General features: G+C 41.0%; 1 long non-coding RNA gene across 1 annotated transcript in view; it reads right to left on the minus strand.

Annotated features, from left to right (window-relative positions):
- Positions 1–20,253: 20,253 nt before the first annotated feature.
- LOC131400770 (uncharacterized) overlaps positions 20,254–24,706 on the minus strand; it is a 32,086-nt gene continuing 27,633 nt past the window's right edge. The window contains exon 6 of the long non-coding RNA XR_009217448.1: positions 20,254–20,424. This is a non-coding gene — a long non-coding RNA (uncharacterized LOC131400770). The remainder of the gene's footprint in view (positions 20,425–24,706) is intronic.

Genomic DNA, 24,706 nt, shown 5'->3' on the forward strand with positions numbered 1-24,706 from the left:
TGCTAGAGCGGCTCACAGAACTCAGAGAAACATTTTACTTACTAGATCACCAGCTTATGATAAAAGGATTGTTGGGGCCCAGGGCAGGCCACCCCAAAATTTCCCACAATAGCATACTTATTATTTTGAATTAAAGTTACTTGAGAAGCAAAAAGGTCATTCTGACCCTCCTGTCTCTGTCCCCCCTGAAAGCAGGAAATAAATCTCCCACGTGAAAGGTGCCCTCCCTGCATCCTTATCACCAGAGCTGGGGAATTCAAGGTTGAGAAGCCTGCATAAACAAACCTTGTTACTTTATACTAATTTACTACCTCAAGCCTTAACTCTGCTTAAATTCCTCACTAATTACATACCTGAAATCTAAGTTTCTTTGTTCTGTCATTCCTCACAAATTTATTGTTTCTTTGTGTAAAAGATATATATACTGCCTGCTTTGTTCACTCTCTGAGCATCACTTCTCTATGATCTCCAATACATACACATTAAACTGGGTTTTTCTCCTGTTAATCTGGTCTTGTGTCAATTTCATCATTAGTCCAGCCATAAGAACATAAGAAGGGTAGAAAGGGGATTTTCCCCCCAGCCCCAACAAGATATAACTTAGGAACAGCCAGACGGAAGAGATGCATAGGGCAAGATATGGGGAAAGGGGGAGGAGTTTCTATGTCCTCTCCAGGTGCGTTATTCTCCCCAAATCTCCACGTGTTCACCAACCCAGAAGCTCTCCAAACCCTGTCCGTCAGGGTTTTTATGGAGGCTTCATTACACAGGTATGATTGATTAAATCGTTGGCCATTGGCGATCGATTCAACCTCCGGCCGCGCTCCCCTCCCCGGAGGTCAGGGGGATGGGACTGAAAGTTCCAACCCTCTAATCAGATGGCTGCTTCATCTGGTGACCAGTCCCCATTCTTAGGTGCTTTCCAAAAGTCATCTTATTAATGTAACAAAAGACACTTTTATCGCTCTCTTCACTTAGGAAATTCCAAGGGTTTTAGGAGCTCTGTGCCAGAAACAGTGCTGAAGACCAACTATATATTTCTTACTGTAAATCACAATATCACATCCGTGCAATGGAATATTATTTGGCAATAAAAAGAATGAAATACTGATAGATGAACCTTGAAAACATTATGCTAAGTGCTAAGTGAAAGAATCCAGCCACAAAACACCACATACTGTGTGGTTCCATTTATATGAAATATCCAGAATAGGCAAATCTACAGAGACAGAAAGTAGATTAGTGGTTTCTTAGGGGTGGGGGGGACGGAGTGGGGTGGGGAATGGAGAGTGACTGTTAATACATTCCAAGTTTCTTTTAAGGGGAATGAAAATTAGATTGTGATTATGGATGCACATCCTGTGGACATAACAAAAAAAATTAATTATGCACTTTAAACAGATGAATTGTGTGGTATGTGAATTATATCTCAATACAGTTGTTAAAAAATTTTTTTAAAAAGTAATCTTCATCCCACCTTGTGTCAACATTCATTATGAAATCTGAATTATGGAGTCTGAATTAAGAAAGTTTTATGAACTTCCTTTTTTTCCCTCAATAGTTTTAATTTGTAGCTGAACATTTTGTAACTGAAGTGCCTGCTAAATTGATCCTATTTCTCTCTCCAGGGCAAATTTCATCAAATTTCCTTTCGATTGTTCTTTCCCCAAGAGAGATCAGTACTCTTGTACTTACAAGATGCAATCCCAAATGACTCTTCACTTATGTCCTGGGTAGCAAGCAGTGTTGCCACAAGAAACCATTTTTCTTTTGATTCAGAAAACTTGGCCAGTCTGCAATCTACATTCTGCTTCCTAATAGACTGCTCAGGGAACATTTCTTTACTTCTGTCAGGAAAACTTGTGAAAGACTTTGAAATGGAGCCCCAAAAATATTTTCCGGGTGTCCCGTCTGGCTCACTCTCCCAGGTTACCTGATTCTATAGGGGCTTGTGCCTTTCATTGTCTGAGCTATTTTACAACTCTGTAAATTGTAGAAAAATGATAATGATGTAAATGATTCACATCCATCGAAATGCAAATGAATTGTGTTGGTGGAATGGAATGGATTATTGCCTGTAGATACTGACCAGTTTTGAATCCATTTCTAAATTCTTGGAAGCATTCCTGATTGCATTTACAAGTGCATTTTTTTAATTCTCTTTTGAACTGGCTGTAACATCTTACTGGTTCCCTCAGTAATTAATGAGATAAATAAGATATTTCATATGTGTTCATTTTATTTCTGATATGAGTCGTGATTTTAACATTTTTTATAAAAGTATCCTTTAACACTTCTACTTTATACACAGTATACTGAGGTTTGGTTTCCCCCAAATGAGTCCCAAAGAAAGTGACAGATAACAAATAAATTAATTAACTAACTAACAATCATAGTTCAGTACCAATGCAGTTTTATCGTGCTGTAGCTGGACATATAATATTAGCACAATACCTAATACATGGTTGATACTCAATAAATTAACAGGTTGTTTTGGTGGGATTTTCAGAAAGTCAGCATGAAAAAGGGGTGGAGAACAGGGTTGGAGGGGATATCCTTGGATAAGACCATCCTCTGAGTAGATGGTAGAGTTTCATTCAAGTTTCATAGAAGGAAGTGGTCTCCCTGAGGAGTAAAGACTCAAGGTCAGGAGAGCAAGGTTCAGAACTAGGGACTATGTTGCATCCCCAAGGAGATCCCCTGTGACGGGCTTAAAGGCCTGAGTACATTTTCCATAGACCATGTGAAATAAGACATAATCAGTACATGGTTTAAAAGTCCTTCCTTCGTAGGTTGTAATTCCCTTTAGTATTCTTAGACCCTTCAGGAAAGCCTGATTCACCTACTTTGTGAGGGGGTGCTGTGAAGGGAAATGAGGGACAGGGCCATGAGGGGAGGTGAGTCCCCTCCTCCCCTCTGAGAACACTCTGGTTAGAGGCAGCAGTGCGAGCACATCAAGGAGGACTGCAGTTTAATGCAGGTCAGCGGCCCAGGCCAGGCCCAGCTGTGGTCCATGACGGCACAGGAAGTCACTCAGCCCTCGGAGAATAACAAGGAGGAACCGACGGAGCCTCCCCTCTCTCTCAAATGTACCTGAGCAGCACTGTCCAGGAGAAATATAATGTGTGCCACAAATGCGAGCCACGTATGAAATTTAAAATTTCTTGTAGAAACATATTAAAGAAAGTAAAAAGAAACAGATGAAATTAATTTTAACAGTGTATTTTATTTAAATAATATATGTAAAATGTTATTTCAACATGTACTCAATATAAAAATTATTAATGAGATGTTTTTCTTTTTTTTAACTAAGTCTTTGAAATCCAGTGTGTATTTTGCACTTACAGCACATTTCAATCCAGACTAGCCACATTTCAAGTGCTCAATAGCCTTATGTAGCTCATGGCTACAGCATTGGAAGGCACAGGCCTAAGGGAAGGTGACCCTGAAAGAAAGCAGACCCTTGGCTAATAACCCCTCATTCACTATGTTTCATTTAGCAGCTGAACTAGGGCTCTCTAGAGATATCAGAGACCAAGCCCAGCAGGAGTGAGTTATGGAAAAAGAATAAGGAATGAGCCGGAAGCCAGCCCACCTCTTAGAGATAATTGTGCGTGGAGCCAGCCCTACTGTCTGGGCCACATCTGCTGTGTCAAAACCCAATTTGGAATCTTACTTTCTACTGTGTCAGGAACAAGTTGTACTTCCTGACATCTTTACAGTATTTTCCCCTATTATACCTTCTATAAATTTCTCTTTCAAAATAAGAAAAAATTCTGGCTTATTCTGCTTGCTGCACTGTGAGCAATAAAGTCCTTTTTGTCTTTGACCCTGGGGTCTTACGTCTTCTGCCGGCATCCATGAAACTGTGGCACGCTAACTTGTTAGCTTGCAAGTAGGGTAAAATTTCAGACCCTTCACAGTTCTTGGTATTACCGTTCCATCCTTCAATGTCTAACCAAGGTCTAACTCCTCCAAGAGACCTTTGCTAACCACTCATAGCTCTTAACACTTCTTGTTTCTACTCAGCCTTTAGCATTTACCGTATAGAATATTTTGTTGTAATTTTGCATGCACCTATATTTTAACATCTCCAATTCCCCCCTACATTCTTTATGCACAATATTCATTAAAATGCTTGCTGATTGACGCATTGATTTTTGTCCCATAAATGTGAAATATCAGAGAACTTTTGTACCATGTGAAGATGAAGTCCTACCTGCCCCCTTCCCACCGTCAGATGTGATGATGATGTATGTCCCTCTCTCCTCCTCTCCTGCACTATCCTTTTCTCCTCCATCCCTACTCTCCTTTAGTTTCTCTTTCTCCTATAGTCCTGACTGCACTTTATTTTCATAACACTAAAACACATCAACTCAGTGGAATCAAGCCCGTTGAATCTGGAGTTATGGGATATGGAAGCTAAAGAAGATCACTTTCCAACGGAATCAACGAATGCCCAAAACATATTTATCTTCAGATTGCCTCAGGAAAAAAATTCTTTCCTTCACCAATGCAAATCCCTTTGGAAGGAGGCTGCACTAACACGGCTGAAGTTAACGGATCTCCAGTTCTTTTCCTCAGAGGAAAAATGAATAATTATGGCATGAGTCCATCTACAGATGAAGGATATTAACTATTGTATTGCAAGTAATTACTCCAGAAAATTCCAGTTATTTTAACCTACCCACCACATAACATTTGAAAAGATATAGAAATCATCTTTTACTCTCTAGATCCGAGTTATTTTTTCTTCCCTCTTTCTTTCTTTCCTACCTTCATTTTCTTTCTTTTACCCTTCCTTTATTCCTTTTTTTTTCTTTATTTTGTGCTTTCAAGTCTACAGCATTAAACATGTATTTTTCAGAGCTTTTCAAGTTAAAATAGACAAATGTATAATGATCCTTTCTACTTAGGTGGGATACATGGTAAACAGCTTAGATTAATCTATATTATCAAAACATTATAGGTTACCTTAGTGGTGCAGAGTTGCTCTGAGACCAGAAGATGTGTCTATAACCTGATTGAAGATTAATCTATCTATGCGAAATTGAGTTTTGTTAGCTATAGAGAGAGTGGGAGGGTAAGGTAGCTTGAACTAAAATTTCTCCCCTATGCTGCCTTCCTCCAACATCAGAGTTAGAGGCAGGAAGAACACTGAGCTTTGGAAAAGAACAAATTCACTGTGGTGTCATTCATTGTCCATTATCATGAGGAAGTTGCATACTGAAACTCAAGATGTATAAGCAATGAATATAACATTAAGGTATTAAGGAATAGCTCCAAAGCCCTGTTGATGCTATTATGCAATTTTTAAGTAGTCTTTGGAAGGCAACTAACGACCTATTTGGTGAGTGACACTCAATTTTTAGGAACCTTAAAAGGGAAATCATCTGCGGCATGCCATCTTTTCCCCACCCCATTCACAGGAACAGAGCTTCCCACAGTCTAGTACCAGCTAAAGTAGAAAAAGCTCTTCAAATCCAATAGACTACTGGGAAGTCTGAATTCAAAAGTCTCAAGAAGAAGGGCCGGCCCCGTGGCGTAGCGGTTAAGTGCGCGTGCTCCACTGCTGGTGGCCCGGGTTCGGATCCCGGGCGCGCACCAATGCACTGCTTGTCAGGCCGTGCTGTGGCGGCATCCCATATAAAGTAGAGGAAGATGGGCACAGATGTTAGCTCAGGGCCAGTCTTCCTCAGCAGAAAGAGGAGGATTGGCATGGATGTTGGCTCAGGGCTGATCTTCCTTACAAAAAAAAAAAAAAAGTCTCAAAAAGAGAGGGATTTTATTATTCTACGGGGAGGGTTAGTAATCCCTGAAGAGATACTGGAAGGGAGCACTCAATAGGGAAGCTCTTAAGGAGAGAGGACTTAAGAAGAGGTGGAAGAGTTAGAGAACAAGGGGACATTTACATGAGACTTACTCTAATGGCTTAGACAGTGAGAATTTTGCCTCTATGCATAATACAAACGACCAAGGGAGCCAAATCAGAGGCACAATACTTGATTCAATCCCTTCCATTCTCATACCACCCCGCAACTCTATGCATTGGGATCATTTCCTGAATCACTTCCTGAGTAAAGAAATGCTCACATCTCCATCAGGGTGCTGTGAGTATTTGGCTTGGGGAAGACAGAAAGGGCAGGATTCAGAACTGGCAGATGATGACCCCACTCCATAGTCATCTGAGAGTCATTGGCTCACCTTCAGTGGGAGGAGTCTCAACCAGCCAACTTAGATGGACATAAGACTATCTCCTCCACCTTTCCCTTCCCAAGAGGATAGTTAGCTACCCACCCTGTGGAAAAGGAAGTAGCAGCACTGTCAATATCATCATGCCCAACCAAACAGCAGCCAGGTGAGTGTACGTCTAGATCCGGATAAGTCACACATTCCTGATGGCAGATATGTCTCTATGGTGGAGTAGTAGGCATCAGGCTTACTCAGCCTGATCTCATTTGTGGTGAACATTTGTTGTTTTTTGACTACACAACTTCCAAATACCCTTCCTTTTGTGGAGAGTCTTCTAATGGCATGAAGTCTAGGGAAGTGCTGCTCTGTTTAAGTAGCATACTGTTTAATTAAGCTGACACTTTTTCCAAAGAAAAATTTTCTCAATAGAGAAAGCGCTAAATTCATTTATATTGTAGCACAAAGTCTTTACCTCGTCACAAAATTAAAACAATTAGTCCATAGCCTGGCACCAGTCTGCAGACTACACTTTGAGAAGCACATGTCCGGGCCCATGTATTCCCTCTCCTAGCATTCTGCTAGCTGTGTAGATGCACGTGACCTAAGTTCAGCAACCAGACGCTCCTACCTGGGTCTTTGGATCTTGAAGGAGAGAAACAAAGATGCAGGGACAGTTGAGAAGCTATACTTGGTGGTGTGAGCATTTTCAAAAGACCAGCAATAGCATCAGCATTGAGAGTCCACAGGTAGCGGCAGCATCAACTGCTCAGAGCTGGAACAGCAAGGTACGCTAAACAGACTATAGCATGCCCTGCCGTGTTCTCCATTCATAGCCGCTCTTGATTCCCACTGTTTTCTTAGCCTGGTTCTCCAGCCTACTCATAATTTCTATGAGCTACTCAAGAACTTCCAATGAATTCCTTTTCTGCTTAGGTGAGTTAACACAGAATTTTGTTGCCTGCACCTAAGAAACTTGACTGATAAACTCTTTCACATTCCAATCAGATGACTCTTGATACCTGTTTGGATAACAAACTTACCAAGCAATTTTCTGATTGTAAGTTGGCTTCTCACAGGTTAACTAGAAAACTCTGGGCTTCTTGGTAACTATATTTCTCAGTGAAAATTAATTAATTGGCATTTAGGTCTTCAATTTCAGGTGATGAGTAGGGATAACGTGAGTCCACCCCAAAAAGAAAGATCTACTCTCTCTAAGTTGACAAACTTGGATTTCATATGCTACAATGCTGACACCCAGAGCACAGGTTGTGGCAAATTCACCACATTAAGGGTATCCTATGAAGACCTGGCCTGGATAGCCACCCAGTTCTGCCCCAGTGACCCCTTCTGCAGAGTTATAACTCCTACACCCTCTGACACCTGGGGTTCAGTTAGCCCTATGGCTTTCCGATAGAGTTACTGGAGACTGAGTCAGACTTATTCACAGTCTTCTAAGTCTAAAACAGGCAATATACTGAACAGGTTCAAATGAAGCTCTTAGAAGTTCATAACTTACCAGTAAAGCAAGTTACGAATCTTGAAATAAACTTGTGCACATGCATCACATATGAATTGCTCACCTTTTATCACCCATAAGCATCCCATACCAAAACCATATGGAAATAAATCATTGTCAAAAAGCAATCTGTTTCTCCATATTGACTACACCTCATTAATTTCTGGCTTGATTCTCTCTAACTTGTATCATTGAATAATGGCTTGTTGATTTCATTTCTTTAAACATGAGTAATGATCATAATTATATCACCTTATATGTATGGAGCTGTTTATAGTTTTCAGAGAATTTGTTACTGTGCAAAGAGTATGATCTACTTGCCACGAGACAAAAGCCAATCCTTCAAGAGGCAAGATGGTGGTAGAGAAAGGACTTTATTAAGCGATGAGCTAGCTGATCAGAAGATGGTGGACTAGCGTCCTAAAGAACAATCTTAAAGGGGTACAGTATCTTGAATCAGTTATATAGGGCTAGCGGGCTATAGAGGAGGGGGTCAGGAATGTTGACCATCTGGCATTGCAGACTGGGAGTCGCCACACCACACCTTTCAGCTGTCATCAACGATGGATACCAGTATAGAATCTCTGTCCAGCGGTCGTTACATTCTTAAGGATTTCAAAACAACAAAGTTATCATCTTATCACAGCTGGGAGGTACATACCCAAGCAGGGGCCATAAAATCTACAGAGTATGTAGATCTCCTGGAGGGTGGTTATTAATCACCTAGACTACTTCCAAGCCATAGCATATCCAGCTGGATTAGTTAATCAGAGGTCATTCAAAGTTACAATATGGCTTCCTTCCTGTAATGTGGCTTCCCTTATGTCAACTTTGTGTTGAGCCAGGATCAAATTTTCTCACCCAATGTTTCATTTGATCCTCACAGTGATTCCTAGGAGAACTTTTAGCCTTTTTTACAAATGAAAAAACAGAAGAGCTAGTCCTAGGTCACACAGCTACTATGTAGCTGAATGTGGACTTGAACCTAGATCTTTCAAAACCCAAAAACCCAACACAGTGGAGGTTCCTGCCATTATCCAGAAAACTCATAACAATTCTATATTGCATAAGCATTACTTTATCCAAAATATCCAAATGAAGGTGCCTCCAAAATATTTCTATTTTACCCCTCCACTGTCAAAACAGGTATTGGGCAAATAAATCAGTGTTGTCATCTTACTTTTAAAAACAAACAAATAATCAAACAGTCTTTTACCAGACAAATCTTAAACCTCCAAATAAGCAAACTTTGCATCCCCAACAATGCTATTAAGAAGGCAACTCTTAGTTTGTTGTTGTATACACTCTTGATTCTACAGGATGATCTCTTCATTATCAGGTAAGTAGTATGATCTACAGTACTTTACAGCTTGCATAGTGCTTTTATACACATTTTGTTAAATTCTTACAAACATCCCAGAAGGTGGTATATGTTGCAAGTGTTTATATCTCCATTTTGCAGATGAGGAAACCAGGGCTCACAGTGATCAAAGGTATTTCTCAAAATGACTCATCTCAGGACTGCCAGGGCCAAGATTGGTTCAAATCTCAGTATTACCTGCTTCACTGCACCAGCATATGAAGCAATGAAGACCTTCACATAAACCCCACTGAGCACATGCTTCCTTCTCTAAGCAAACAAAAAGAATGACTTTACTGCCTTGATACATGCACCCTATTTTTCTCTGACTCTCCTTTTCTTCATATTGCCTCCTTCAAAGAACCAGTGCAAACCTGTTCTTGATAGATCCTTTTCTTCCTGATCATTTTATGTGATAGTTATGAGGATTAAATTTTATAATGCATGTAAAAGGACTTCGTAATCATGTACAGCATGGGTACATATAGGAAAATGTCATTGTAATAATTACCAGTTCCTCAGAAGCCAACAATAGTAGCTCTCCTTCCTCCTCCTTTCTCCCCTCTCCTTCCTCCTTTTTGCCTTTCCCTCCCTCTATCCTAAGTAATTCAGAGCAAAAAGCTCCATCCAATCAATAGCCAACATAGATACCACAAGACACAAAATGCCAGGAATATAAAAGACCACAGTCTCCTGAGGCAATAAATGGCCCTGAGATTGGCCTAAGTTCAGGGCAGAGCCCCAGCTGTGGCTTCATAAAGCTGAGTGCCCATTTCCTACCCTATTTGTGGGATAAGCTAAGTGGTGAAAGACAGCAAAATAAATGCAATATGCTTAGATATCAATGAAGTACGTTTTGCATTGTTCCACTAAATATCAAGATTTAATTATTTTTTATTTATAAATAAAATATAATATTTATAAATAATATTTTAAAATACAATAATTTATTTAATTAAATCAAATTAACTCAGATAAAATATTAGGAAATAATAAAATACATAGTTTTCCTATACATCTATCTATACATCTATACATCTCAGCTTTTGGAGGTCCCAGAAAGATAAGGTCCTCAAGTTTTGGCTTTGCCAGGGTTAAAACAAGTAAGGCCGTAGAAAGAGAACCGATCCTTCTGGAGCACAGATCATGACATGTGCTTTTTCATATGTTAACTCATCCCTCAATACCCACAACAGTTCTAAAAAGATATTATTATTCTTATCTTAGACATTAGAAAAAATGAGGCTCAGAAAAAGAAGTAACTTTCCACAGGTCTCTGACGCCAAATCCAAGGCCAAATGGCAATGAACAGAGTGAAGTGGAAAGACATAGAGGAAGTGTCATGCAGAATGGAAGCAGGTGCAGAGGAGGCAGTAGAAATTTTCAGGTGTGAGTCAGCAGGGAAACCCATTACATGATCAAAACAATGTCAAACAGTAGAACCAACAAGCTAGAAGACCTTCCACATCATAGTAGCAGATGCTGTCTGCACCCCATCCATATCCCCCACACTTACCATTTCCATGCACACCGATCTGACTTCCAACTGCCAGCACCTGCCATTCTCTGCCCTCGGGCTTTCTCTGGCTGCCAGAGCGGCTCTCTCCACTGGGAGTGTTGGAGGATTAACATCCCCCTGGGAATAACCCTCCACCAATGACTGACAAGAGTGGGTGGATGAATATTCCAGCTCCCTTGCCCCTCAGGAGAGCTGACTCTGAAGTGTGTGTTCTACATTGTTTCCCAGGGTTTCCCCAGTAAGATTGCACCTCAGTTGCCCACAGTAGTAACTGGCTTAATAACCCACCTTTTATTGGCTGCCTTCTTTCCCCCATCTCACTTCCCCACTTCCTACCAGTGTTTCTCAGATCTAACTCACCAATGAACTAGTTGCATAGAACCTTTGTCTCAAGGTCTTCTTCTTGGGCGAACCCACATTAAGAAAACAGCCTATCCTATGAATTTAGAGCAGCGGCAAACTTGTATTGGAATCATCCAACTCCAATAAATTCATGCAAGAGAATTCATTCAAGAGCTAGTCAGTAAAAGATAAATTACTACATCATCCATTTCCTGGGATGCACTAGCTAGTGGGTACTATGCAGGATGTGAGCCACATCTCACTCTCTCCTACCCTACATTCCCGGTTGCTCTAAGTTATTTTCAGGCATCCCCAAATGTGTCTCACACACGCTGCAAACAAAAGTCAATCAGGTCCCTGTCACTTGAGCTGGCTCTGCCCCCTGTCCGCTGCCCTCAGTGGGGGTCACCAGCTCTTCCCAGGGGTTCTCACCACACTGAGGAGGTCACACTGAGCTCCAGAGGAAGGGGAAAGAATGTCCTCTTCCCTGCCTTGGTCACACTTTGTCACATGGGCACCACATGGTATTGTTTGTGCTCTCAAGTCACATAAACTCTCTGTGGAAAAGCCCCTCTGGCTGCTGCCTCCAGCTCTTCCAAGCACAGACCTCGACCATGAGACCAAGGGGCCATTTTGGAGAGCATCTGCCCTCCCCAAAGTCTTTTCCCATAATCATCCCTGAGCTCCCTTGTTCTTATCCCTCCCCAAAATCTCCTGCCTACAGACCCTTGATGGCCCATTAATCATCTCTTCTCAGGTATATGTGAATTGCAGGACTGATCATAGCTTAGGCTCCAGCAGGAATCCTCACTTCACCCATTATCCAACGCAGACACATACACATCCTGCACACTCCATCTTTACTCACTCGACCACAAAAATCAGAAGTAAAGTGATTTTGGACACTGGAATCAATTGGATACAGTGATGAATTGGTCTGATAATTCCCATCATAAAACCAACTCTATAATGTGTGGTCATAGACTCGGTGACTTTCATTCTGTTCTGTCTGAAACCCTATAACCTTTTCTGAAGAACATAATGTACCTTTACTTTGCCCTGGAAATTTTGCAAAGGCTTTTGGTCCGAAGTCGTAAAGTTCTGACCTGATTTGGCTTGGATAGCTAATGGGAAAAATCAGAGGTCCAGGAGTTTTGAAGTGTTTCAAGCAGAGTATAATTGGAATGTTAAGAAAAGATCAAGATGTAATGAATTGAACATAGAAACACACGAAACCAGAAAGATATAGCTCAAATGCCACATCTTCTTTAAATCCCCGTCTGTTACCCGCACACACACACACACATACACACACGCGTGCATGCAGTCATGCATGCACACACAGGATCACTCACTCACTTGAATAGGCACGTGGCTCTTGGTTTAACATCGGCAGGGTAACATGCTGATTCTGGAACTGGATTCTCTGGGATCAAATCCCAGATCTACCACTTATTACTTTTGTAACTTGGACAAATTACTTAACCTCTATGTGTCTCAGTTTCTTCACAGGAAAATGAAGATACTAATAATTGCTTAAAGTTCTAATAAATTAACTATTTTTAAAGTGCTTAAAAGAATGACTCGCAGAGTAAGCACTTTGTACAGTGGTATGTATTTTGCTATCTTCAGTTTTATTTTAGTCACCTGTGCATTTTGTCGTATCCTTTCTACTATATTTTAGATGCTAGAGAATAGAGATCACATCTTTATACTGATATTTCTCCTACAGGGCCTTGCATTTGCAAGATGCTTAACAATAAATATCTACAGAATTTGATATTATTTAGTGTCCACCATAGGCCTCCTCCAGCTCCACAGGGAATATTTTTATCATGGCATGATGCCACAATGATGAAATTAATTCAGTACAACCAAAGCAGATAGAAAAGGAATTTGACATAGTATGCAAATGTACAACTAAGATGAGGGATCTACTGAGACTAAATGTAAGCAATGGCAGGGACCACACCTGATGTCACAAAGATCCCCCTACAATGCATGAGGAGATCCTGTTTTCTTGTATTTCTCACAAGATAAGCTCAGAATCTTCAAATTGAATACTCATTACAAAACTAAGAGGAAACAAAGAATCTAAAAACTCATTAAAGCATAAGAAATGTGTGCATTTTGCATGTACCAGGTAGAATAGGCTCCTCCAAATTTATCAAAGTCCAATCTTATACATAGGAATGAATGAAGTACATTCATTGGTTCCTAGTGCTCCACTACCATCGCCACATTGCAATAATAATAGCTACCATTCTTTGTGTACCTATTCTGGGCCAGACACTTTAAATATATAATGGTACCTTCTAAATTGAAATGACAGATTAAAAGCACACCTAATTTTGTTCCTTCCCCAAACCACACTAAAACTATCAAGAAGGGATTTTGTTTAAGTGGGGGGGGAGGAGAAAAGAAAACAAACATAAAAATTTTGGAAGTTGGGGAAAATACCAAGCAAGGAACTGGAGGAGATCTTTGAAAACAATACCACTATTAGTGAATTTTACTGAATAAGCTAGGTAACCTAATCTTCTCCATCTCAGATTTCACTAGCAATGAAATGGTCTATAGTATAGAACAAAGTTTCCAATGCCTGAACAGAGAAGTAATATTTAATATATTATCAGAATATGTTAATTTATGAGTGAAAGTACTTACCTTTCTGTCATCATTAATACATCATTCAAATATCTTTAGACATTCCTGAATTGTATAGCAAAGTACACAGCTTAGGGAACTATTTGTAAAATTTCATTGGCCAAGGATCCAACAATTTTAAATGATCATGAAAATTAGATTGTAACCCCCAAATGTATTTACCAATAATGCACTATAATTTCTAAAATAGCATAACAAATTATCTGATCCCCTTATGTTTAAAACCCACAAATGGTCATGGCCATTAACTAAAATCTGAGAAATACATTATCCATGAATTAATTTAATCAGCCGCTTGGATGCAAACATGGCAAGAAATATTCCCTGTCTTCAAAGGGTAAATTTGTAAAAAGTAGTTTATATGCTAGAAAATAAGTTGATTTACTTATAAATATATGACTACTTTCTTAGTTGCTAACACTGTTTTCCCTTATAAATTGTCTACATATAAGACTTTGAGATAATATTTATTAAATATATGTGTTCTATTGGTCAGGACATTTCTGATTGCAAGTGATAATAAAACCAACTCAAACTCATTTATGTTAAAAAGGGAAATTATTGGTTTGATTAACTGAAAAGTAGATGAAAGGAGTTCTAGTTTCAGTCACAGTTGTATCGAACAATGGTGTCGGGGCTCACTACAGTCCACACCTTGATGTCCTAACACCTCTACACCTTTCTTTTCATACAGACAACTTTAAAAATGTATCCTTCCAACATTATGCAACTATTCAATGTACCCTCAAAATTGCACTCATCCCCTTCCCAAAAGCATATACCCCAGTGCCACATCTCGTTAAGTCATTATACTCAAGATATCTGGGTGCTATCACCCAGACAATTCTAAATGTAGTTCCTTACTGCCTGTAAGTCTATGGATAGATTATTTAACTACCCTGTCAACCTACAAAAACAGAAACCAGTTTAAGAGGCAAAGTGTTTATTTGGGATCAAAGAATTGTAATTTAGGGAGCACAAATTCAGGTAGAAACCCAATAGTGTCCCGCTAGGGAGTAAAAGTAAGAGGCTTTTAAACTCAAAGAAGAGAGGTTGTATTACAAAGAATGTTCATTGGAGTTGGAGGCAGAGAGCTAGTCTTGGCTAAACATTGATAGACTGTTGATTCTATCTTCAGAAAGTCCACAATCCTCAGTCTTTGTGATCAGGATGTCTGTTATCTACTGACTTCTCAAACAATTCCTTGTAAAACAATTGCCCTTTTGGCCCAGTCCAAAGGTTTGGCCCAGTCCAAGGTTCAAGACAGCAAGGCAGTTTCTCTGGAAAGGCAGCTCGGACTCCATTTTAAAATGGCTCCACTGTAGTCAATTTTGACAACCCCAACAGACCCAGGATACAAAGGCTGGTGGGGAGAGGAGAGTGGAAAACAGGCCCACTGTTAGAAAAACAACTCCCATTTTTAAAAAATGGAAAGGAGGGGGAAAAGAGCATGCTCATGAGGAATATATTTTATTGAAAGGAACATCAAGTCAACATCAACTTTCCTGCTGAGGAAAACCGGTTGCCCCTGGTTTTGCACTCTGGGAGAGGGCCCCTTACTCATTGCCCTCCATATCTGCGCCTGAGATGGGCATTGGGGGGGGAGTCTCCTCTGAGGGGGCTGCACCTCTTAGCAGCTTGATTCCCATTGTTGCAGGTTGAGAGCCTGAAAATAACCTTTTAGGTTAAGCAGGAGCTTACAGACCTTTGCTCACTGAATTTAGGATTTCTCCTATAATACAACCTTCTTAAAAGCTTGATAAGTTTCTGCTTACATTCTTTCAGTCAGTTCTCTGAGCTAAGAACCAAAGTCAGAAATCTTGTCAAGTCATAGCCCGTGAATCTAGACCCTAACCTAAGAATTACTGTTTTTCAGTAACAAATCTCAGCGCTCTGCCTAGCCTCCAGCCTTCAGCTTAATGGCTTGCATCTTGCCGTCTGATTCAGAGAAATGCAAAACAGTAGCAGGATTAGGGAGGCACAGCTACTCTGTATTCCCAGCCTGCATACTCAAGATTTGTATCAGCCAGGAAACATACTGCAGAAGATGCCCAGGAAGGGCAGCGATATGCATTGTTTTCCAGGCCCCAAGTTCGTTATGTACTTGTTTCCCACCTCTGTTTTCCCCTTAGCCTCTAACAGAGAGTTCACCTTTTCCCCTCCTGCATGGATCATGTTATCCTGACTCTCAGACAAGTGGCATTGCTGGCTGCAGGCAGAAGGACCTCTAATAGTAAAGTTTTGAAATAGCTTTTATTTCAAAGTTGAGGTGCTTTTCTCTTTCTTATAAGAACTATTGGAGACCATAGAAAGTCGCCAGTGTGGGAGATCAAGATTTGGCCACCCTGAAATCTATCTCTTTACCTTGATTGTTTTCTCTGATGGACATTTGACCTCCCCTACTAACTGCCTAAAGAATTTGGCATAGTAACTCCTTCCTGGAACAGATCTTCCATCTGATGGCTGTAATATAATGTAAAATAGGTGTTACAATAGAAAAGGCACCAACAAGCCCATCTTATCGGAAGTTCTGTCTCTCTGGCCACATTCTCTGGATGGCTCTGCAAGGAGTTGCCAGACAAACATTTACATTTATAAGGGAAATCTCCATTTGTAAAGGTATCTCCCTTTCTGTATTGGGAAGAGGGGGGATGACCTCATTTCTAGAAACTTATCAATGTGGAAAGTGAGGCCTTAAATCTGCATAATAACCTTACTCTTGTTTACAGTGCTTTAGTGGCAATCTCCTGTAACTGACTCCCCCACCCCCAACATCCTCCTTTGTCGTTGGCTGAACATGGTATTTAAGACGAGAATTTCTGCTATTATGTTGAGAAACGCAGTGTTCCTGCTTTCTCCCATGTATACATGTTATTAAACTTGGTATTATTTTCTCCTGCTAGCCTGTCTTGTTAATTATTTGGCCAGCCATAAGAACCTTAAGGAAAAGGACAGAGGGGGCTTCTCCCTCTCTCTCCAACACCAGTATATTCCAACACCCTGACTTGTTTTTCCAATTCCCCCAAAGCTTCAGCCTCAGTACATATAAGATCTTGAGTCCCAAGATGCTGTGAGCAACAATTTAACCAAATTCTTTGCTAACACAAAGCAGAAACTGCCAACTTCCCAGCCAGGGGGAGAGAATCCCCGCAGCCCCACATCCACCTTGACCATCCAATTCCACATCTTGGCTCTGTCACTCATAGTCCTCATTTACGGGGATGTGTGTTGACTCTTACTCTGGGCAAGGCACTCAACAAAGCTAATCAGAAACCTTTTGACACGCTAATTCCCTTCTGCATCATCACAAGCAGTTCCTTTTTTAATTCAGCTTTCCTGCTATTTTCTCATTTCAAAGAAACTTTGCGGAGCCCCAAAGCCTGCAGTTTGGGGGCAGGCCCTTGAAACCCAACTTACTTCTTCCTTGCAAGATTTCTTCTGATTTTCTCACGCTCACATCCCTCCCACCACCCCACCACATGACTTCTGCATTTAGGGCCTTCCATGAGGCCTCTAGGCGGCAATCACTGCATCCTCTTCCCCCTTCACCACCCCCACCCCCCACACAGGCAAAGTAAAACCCCATTTCAATCCCTGTACCTAATGGCCTATTCGTTGCTTTGATTGGCTTCTTACCCTCACACATAAATAAATATCTAATGTGGTAGCTTCAAAGTCAAAAATTCAATCAAGTTCTTTAAAATCAATAAGACAAAAAGAGATCTTCCCTGCTATTTTTAAGTTATTAATATGTAGCAGCTGTGTCCCCAGATCTAATCAACTTCCCAGTATCCCCTAAATAGTACCTTCCCTTCTAAGATATGAATAAATAGGTAGATAAGTAGAGAGAGAGATTAAGTCATTGCCAAAATAGCAATGACTATCTGTAAGTTACGGAATGAAGAGAATTTTTATTTTCTCCTTTCTGCTTTTATAGATTTTCTAAACTGTCTAAAGTGACATCGTATTGTTTTTATAAAAAAAGAAAAAAGGTACAAAAGTTTTTTAAAAATTCAGTCAGCACAGGAGATCTTCTTGGGGTCATGGAAATGTTTTAAAACTGGATTGTGTGGGCCGGCCCCGTGGCTTAGCGGTTAAGTGGGCGTGCTCTGCTACTGGTGGCCCCGCTCTGCTACTGGTGGCCCCGGTTCGGATCCCGGGTGCGCACCGACGCACCGCTTCTCCGGCCATGATGAGGCCGCGTCCCACATACAGCAACTAGAAGGATGTGCAGCTATGACATACAGCTATCTACCGGGGCTTTGGGGAAAAAAAGGAGGAGGATTGGCAATAGATGTTAGCTCAGAGCTGGTCTTCCTCAGCAAAAAGAGGAGGATTAGCACGGATGTTAGCTCAGGGCTGATCTCCCTCACAAAAAAAAAAAAAAAAAAAAAAAAATGGATTGTGGTGCTGGTTGTACAACTGTAAATTTACTAAAAATCATTGAATTGTACACTTAACATGAATGAATTTTACAAAGTGAAAATTATACCTCAATAAAGCTGTTAACAAAGAGAGAACTTCCATCTGACTAAATTTAAAGGAGAGGAATCCCATCAGAATCCCATCAGCATATGTAACAACCTCACAGAGTGCTGGGAGAAAATAATAAGGAGAGGTCGGATGAGAAAGCGATGTGGACAATGAAAGGAAGAAAGAAAGGCAGGAAGAAGAAGAAAGAAAGAAAGCAAAGAAAGGAGGGAAGGAAGGAAGGAAGAGAAAAAGGAAGGAAGGAAGAAAGAAAGAAAGAAAAAGGAAGGAAGGAAGGGAAGGAGGGAGGGAGGGAAAGAGGAAGGGAGGGAAGGCGGGAGGAGAGCAGGTGGGAGGGAGAAAAGAGCTCAGAAATGAAACAGGAGGTGTCCCACTGTAGCACAGCTAAGACAGCCCAGCTGTACAGCTCCATCATTCCCACTTTGTGGGATATACGTGGTACATCAACATGTTGGTAAATGAACTTTTCTTGGCCCTCAACACAGCAGCAGAAGGCTGGTAGTTTGAAGATGTTGATATAATTTGGAAATTCTACCACCAATTCTGTCAGGGTACCCCACACAGCAATTCTGGCATTGCGTCTTTGAAAGACAGATTGTATGCAACAAATAAAATGCTATCATGGTGTTGGCGTACCACATGGACACAAACAACTCAAAGTGTTTGTTGCACCTAAAATGGAGAAGTGCTATCTTCATATAATTTAACTCAATATTTGTTGAACATCTGTTAGATACAATGAAATCTCCTTCCTAATTTGAGGGATATAGAGATGAACAAGGTATGGTTCCCGTCCTCTAGGAATTTGCAATCAAATAGAGAGGATACATTATATTTTCAGGGAGCTGCCACACTTAATGAAGGAGGTAAGTCTAAAATTTTGCGGAAAATTTAAAAAGAAAGAGATGAGAGAGTACCTTCCAGTCTGAGAAACAGCATCCATGAAGGTACAGAGAATGGTAGACTTAGGATGAGATTAGGAAACAGTGAATCATTTGGTTTCACTGCATGCAGGATTCATAAGCAAGTGGTGGGGAATATGTAATTAGGGCCAGATGGTGGAGGACCTGGGGAGTTTGAGACCTCCTGTATATGTAAAGTGGAGTCAGTAAAAATATTTAGAACAAAGATATGTCTCAAGATTCCAGTTTCTGTGAAGTGTAAGATGGTATGGTAGTTTTAAAGATATGTCCACAAATTCTTTGATATGGATTTTGCATGTGCGAGGAAGATAAATAATTTGTGGCCAGAGGGACAAATTGTGGTGACTTTAAAGATACATCCACAAATTCTTCAATACTCCTCTCAAGAGATGGAACTTAATTCCCTCCCCTTGACTGTGGACTGTATTTAGTGACTCTCTTCTGATGAATGAAATGTGGCAGAAGTAATGGATGTCACTTTCAAGGTTAGGTTATAGAAAGGCTGCAACCTCCAACTGCAGAGGGTGCTTACTCTCTCTCTCTCTCACTCTCTTAGCTCCATCTCTGTGGGAGAAGCCAGCTTCCGTGTGCTAAGGCAGCCTGGTGGAGGGGCCCATGTGGTAAGAAACTGAGGCCCGCTAAAAATCCTGTGAGTGAGCTTGGAAGCAGAGCTTTCTTCACCCAAGCCTCAGAGAACTGCAGCCCTGGATAACACTTTGATTGCAACCTCATGAGAGCTGCTGATCCAGAACCATTCAACCAAGCTGCTCCTGGACTTCTGATCTATAGAAACTGAGTTTGTCATTTTAAGCTGTTTCATTTTGAGGTAATTTGTTATGCAGCAATAAATAATACAAATGGCTTAGAGGGAAGAGAGGCTGGAGAAGGCAAAGAGATAAGTTAGAGTTGGCACTAGGCAAGGCAAGAGACAATGAATATGTAAATCAGAACAGTAATAATGAGTAGAGGAGAAGGGATCTATGCCCAAGGCCTGATAGAAATTCAATTGGCAGGATGTATGGGCTGATTAAATTGGGGGTAGTACTGAGATAGAAAGAAATCTTATAATGCTCTTTCTATGTCCAGTTGAGATGACCAAGAAGATGGTAATGTCATTAATGAAAAATGGAATATAGAAAAGGAAGTACATGAAGGGGGTAATGGTGAGTTAATTGTGTGCTACCATGTCTGTGTGTATTTGGGTTTTAAGCATGTTGACTCTCATGTACTAGCTGACATGCAAACAGAGATATCCAAAAAGCTATTGCAAAATCATACCTGGCACACTTTAGGGCACAGTTGATTCGGACTAGAGATGGAGATTCAAGGTTATTAACAGAGATGAGGCAAAACGATCCACACTTTGAGTGGCAAGGATCTAAAGTACCTTCCAGGCTTTTGGTTCTTTCATTGCCTGAAAATAAAAGAAGGCTGTTTACAATATAATAAAGGTTCAGGGGGTCCTGTGGAGGGGATTAGGAAAAGACTCAGGTGGGTAGAATGAAAGTATAAAGAAGGATTCTCTGTCACTGGGATTTAGAGCTAGAAAAATCTTTCCTGTATATGCATCAACAGGATTTTCCCCGTATCACATACAAGCAAAATTTGTTTGTATGTGATACAGGGAATGAAGAAAGTAAGAAAAGGAATGCTTTGGGACATTTACTCCCACTATTAACAAGGTAATGGTATAAATAAGTGATTTAACAATAACGTAATCAAGAAGCCAGAACTCGAAGAGTAAATAAATATGCATGACTTTCCTGTGACACCTGATATCATGAACAGCTTCCTATAGAACTTTATCTACATGAAAATATGCATTTGTATGTTAAATAGGATACATCTAGACAGCCAATTTATTCACTTAAATAAAATAACAACCTATGATGCTTTAAGCCAATATTTGAAAACACAGCAAAGATTCAAAGTTAATATACAGTACTCCAAGGAAAGAATTAAAAGCCTCAGGGAAAATCATACTGCCAAAACTAGAATGATAACGAGCTGAAATTTCAAATTTTGTTCTTGCAATTCGTTAATGTATTTGGGCAGAAATGTTGCTTAGAATAAATTTATTTCAGTGCTTCTAATAACCAAATGGCTTTCTTTCTCAGCCTCTGCCCATTGCAAATCACAGGTCCCTCGAGTGCCCTTCTTCAAGTCAAATAACCCTACAAGTTCGTCTTCTTGGCACAAGGATCTTTATTTCTCTGCTTGCTCTGCAGTCAGAAGTGGTCGCATCTATCCTGGAAATCTGGTGCATCCGACCATTTCTGTTTCAACAGCTGAAAGTCCCACGGCACACTGTGCCAGATTCAGGGAGCTAGATAATTATGGATATTCCCCACACTAAAAGCTATCATTTATTGGACATTTTTAGTAGGAAACAGGTGTGGATCTCAGCTGACAAACTTAACAGTGCAAGAAAGGACACATTTCTTTATTGTCTTTAAGTCAACCTAAATTGGACTCTGAGCCCTAGTTCCTCCCAGCTGGCAGGAAATCCAATCTTAATCATTTGTGCCCACTTCCTCCCCCTGCTCACCCCTCCCCTTTCCCCCAGGTTATAAAATGTCCTAACACCAAATCAGTCATCAATCATTAGTCTGCAATAGTTGCAACTGAAAAGTCCAGTGACTCATGAGTTACAATTACTTCTTGCCTCCTGGGGTGCATGCATTCATCAGTGAATAACAAGGGCCGGAGAAAACTCCTTTTGCCCCTAGAAGCTGCCTTAACGACAGCACCATAATCTTCTCCTAACCCATATGTTACATCTCAGACCTTTGCCTGCCATGACTCCACACTTTCTCCTAGAAAAACATCCAGATTCCTAAGCCCTTGTTGCCATCATGTGGAATGTAGACAACCCTAGTCTAGGACCCCGGCAGCTGAGGCAAGACCGAGTGAGAATACAGGACAGAGTCAAAGGACCAGTCAGACCTATACACAGGCCCAGAAGTTCATAGTCAAGGTGTAGGTAGGGATGTTGAGCTGAATGAGCAAGCCAGTGGTGGCTGCCAGAGGACTGGAAAGAGTCCATTAGATTGAGTAGTTAAGAAAGTCATTTGGTCATTTTGATAATAGCCATTTCAGAGCAGTAATAGGAAGGGAAATCTGATTGAAACAGGCTCACGAGTCTTTAAGAAGTAGGAAATGGATACAGCAAGTTTAGTCTGTTCTTTTGAAAATGTGATAGCTAGAGGTGATTTGGAGAGTCTGCCAAGGCTTGTTATAGTTTTGTTGTTTTTTTTTTTAAGATATCAGCAACTTGAGTATCTTTAAAGGGTATCTTTAAAGGAGCCTTTAAAGTATCTTTAAAGGCTCCTTCCTTGTAAGGAAGGAGCCAGGTTGAACACATAAGACAAAGAAATATCAGAGGAAGCTATATCTTTTTATTCTAGTGGGGATGAGAGGGAAGAGACTCAAAAGCACAGAGAAAAATGTTTGTTTGTAAAAAGAAAAGGGAAAAGGATGCCCCCCATGAATACAGGAAAGGAGGCACATGTAGGGGCTGACTTATGTAAGTTTGAGGTCATGAGGTCAGGAAGTTGTGGGAGCTCAAACCTCAGATCCTCATTTTCCCCTGCACGGTACAAGACGAGGTCATCTGCTGAGTGATGGGGTGGACAGTGGGTTTGAGGCATGAGGCAAAGATTTTGGTTTCATTTACTTTTTTTGTTTTTGCACATAAATGAGTTTTATCTCTTTGTTTATAAAAGTTGTGCCTCTTATTTCTTTTTCTTGCTTTATGGCATTGGCTACACCTGGGCTTACAGTAATGCTTTGGCCAGGGATCCCCACACCATGTGGAGACTATAAATTTGAGCTTCACTCCTTGTATGATGCAGGTTTGGGATTTTAGTTTCTCCAGGAGTCTTATTTTTCCTCACCCCAAACCAGAGCTGGGACAAGATTTCTTCTCTCCTAGACCCATGGGCAGAGGCTTCTGGTTACCCTTACATATAGGGGCAGCATTTTCTGGGGGGCAGCTTTACTCTGGGATTCCCATTCCAGCTCCCCACCTCACACAGACCCAAGGACACCTCTCTTGGGTGGACGGTCCTTGTCTCCCATGGTCCTCCTGTGGTCCTAGCCTAAGGTTGTCTACATTCCTTGTAATGGCAACAAGGACTTTGGATATTTTTCTAGGTTGTGCGTGTTAAACTTTAGCCCCTATATCTGGGGTTTACATACAGCCCTTTGGCCATCAGAACATCAGCTTGGATGCTATGAGTTCCTTCTTTCTTTCTTTCTGGAACCTGGTGACTTCCTTTTCTTATTTCCAGTTCAGCTCTGAAATTATACCTTTTAACCCACACTGTAGTGAGGTGGGGGCCTTGCTGCTGGTACTCCAGTGGTCCCTTCATGGTGCAAATCTGCAGAGCTAGATGGTTTTTTTCAGGAGCCCTCAACAACCCAGGTGGGAAGATGGAGAGAGCAAGAGTTGCATTTATCCTAGACTGGGCTTTGTAGGGCAGGCAAGATAGAAAGACAAGGGGGAGAGGGCATTGAGGATAGTGGCAGGAGGATGTTGAAGTGATGTACCGTGAAGTCTACGTTGGAGAGAGAAGGAAGTGAGTCCAGGAAGGGGCTAAAAGAGAGGCGCAAAGGGACTGGGACAATGAGGTGGGAGAGCAGATGTTCTAGCAGTAAAGGAGCGTGAGAACAGGCAGGCCAAGAGATTGTGCTCAGAAGAGGGGTAATGGAGCTTAAGCCTTAAGCAGAAGATTGTTTCCAGGGGGCATCAAGATCATGGGAATGGATTACTGAAGTGGAAAGTTGGCAAAGCCTGCTGGAATTTGATCCTGGCAGGTGACATGTCAGACCCTCCCACCTATCATCTTATCTTCCAGACTCTTGGGTCCACCATTTCCAACCTTCACAGTCATCTCTGCAAATTTTATTTAAGTCAGTAGTTATCAAAGTGTGGTCCAGGAGCCTCTGAAGGCAGTGTTGCCTAGAAGCTAGGAATGTGAGCTGGGAGTCAGACTGCCTGAGATTGCATCCTTCTCTGATAGGTTTACCTTGGACCAGTTATTTAACACCACTGAACCTCAGTTTCCTCATTTCTAACATGAGGATACTAGTGGTGCCTACCTCATAGGGTGGCCATGAGAAGTAAACGAGGCAATACATGTAAAACGCTTGTTCCTGAGCCCGGCACACAAGAAATGCTCAGAAAAAGTCAACTGCTACTCTTAGAGATGAGGAATGCACCATTGCAGAAATGTAATCATTTCCTCAGCTCTTAAAGACAAAGAGTGACTCCAAAGACTTCATTCTTTCGTTTAAATGAAAGGCTATTTGTTTACTGGTGACTTTAATAAGGTTACTAAAATCTGGTGTTCATACCCGAAAATTCACTCTTCACCTGAGTTTCATGAAGACTTGAAATCTCTCCAGTATAAACCTTGTCCCCACCCCCAGGAACACAGCAAATCCCCTCTACGCATGTGCACGTGTAGATGACATTCCTCTGATTTTGAGGAAGAATACTTTGTTTTGGTGCCTTATCAGAGTGTCTCGAGGTTGGTGAGATTTTTTATTGCTGTTGTTCCTGCTTTTGAGTTAGAAATTACTATTTAGATTCATCAACATCAATTTAATTTGGGAAGGGTTGCTTGGCTAACTGCAGTGGACGGTGAAACATTTTGCAGCCACAGTATTTGGGGCCCATAATGTTCAATAAA

Source organism: Diceros bicornis, chromosome X (assembly GCF_020826845.1).
Source record: "Diceros bicornis minor isolate mBicDic1 chromosome X, mDicBic1.mat.cur, whole genome shotgun sequence".
Taxonomy (NCBI): domain Eukaryota; kingdom Metazoa; phylum Chordata; class Mammalia; order Perissodactyla; family Rhinocerotidae; genus Diceros; species Diceros bicornis.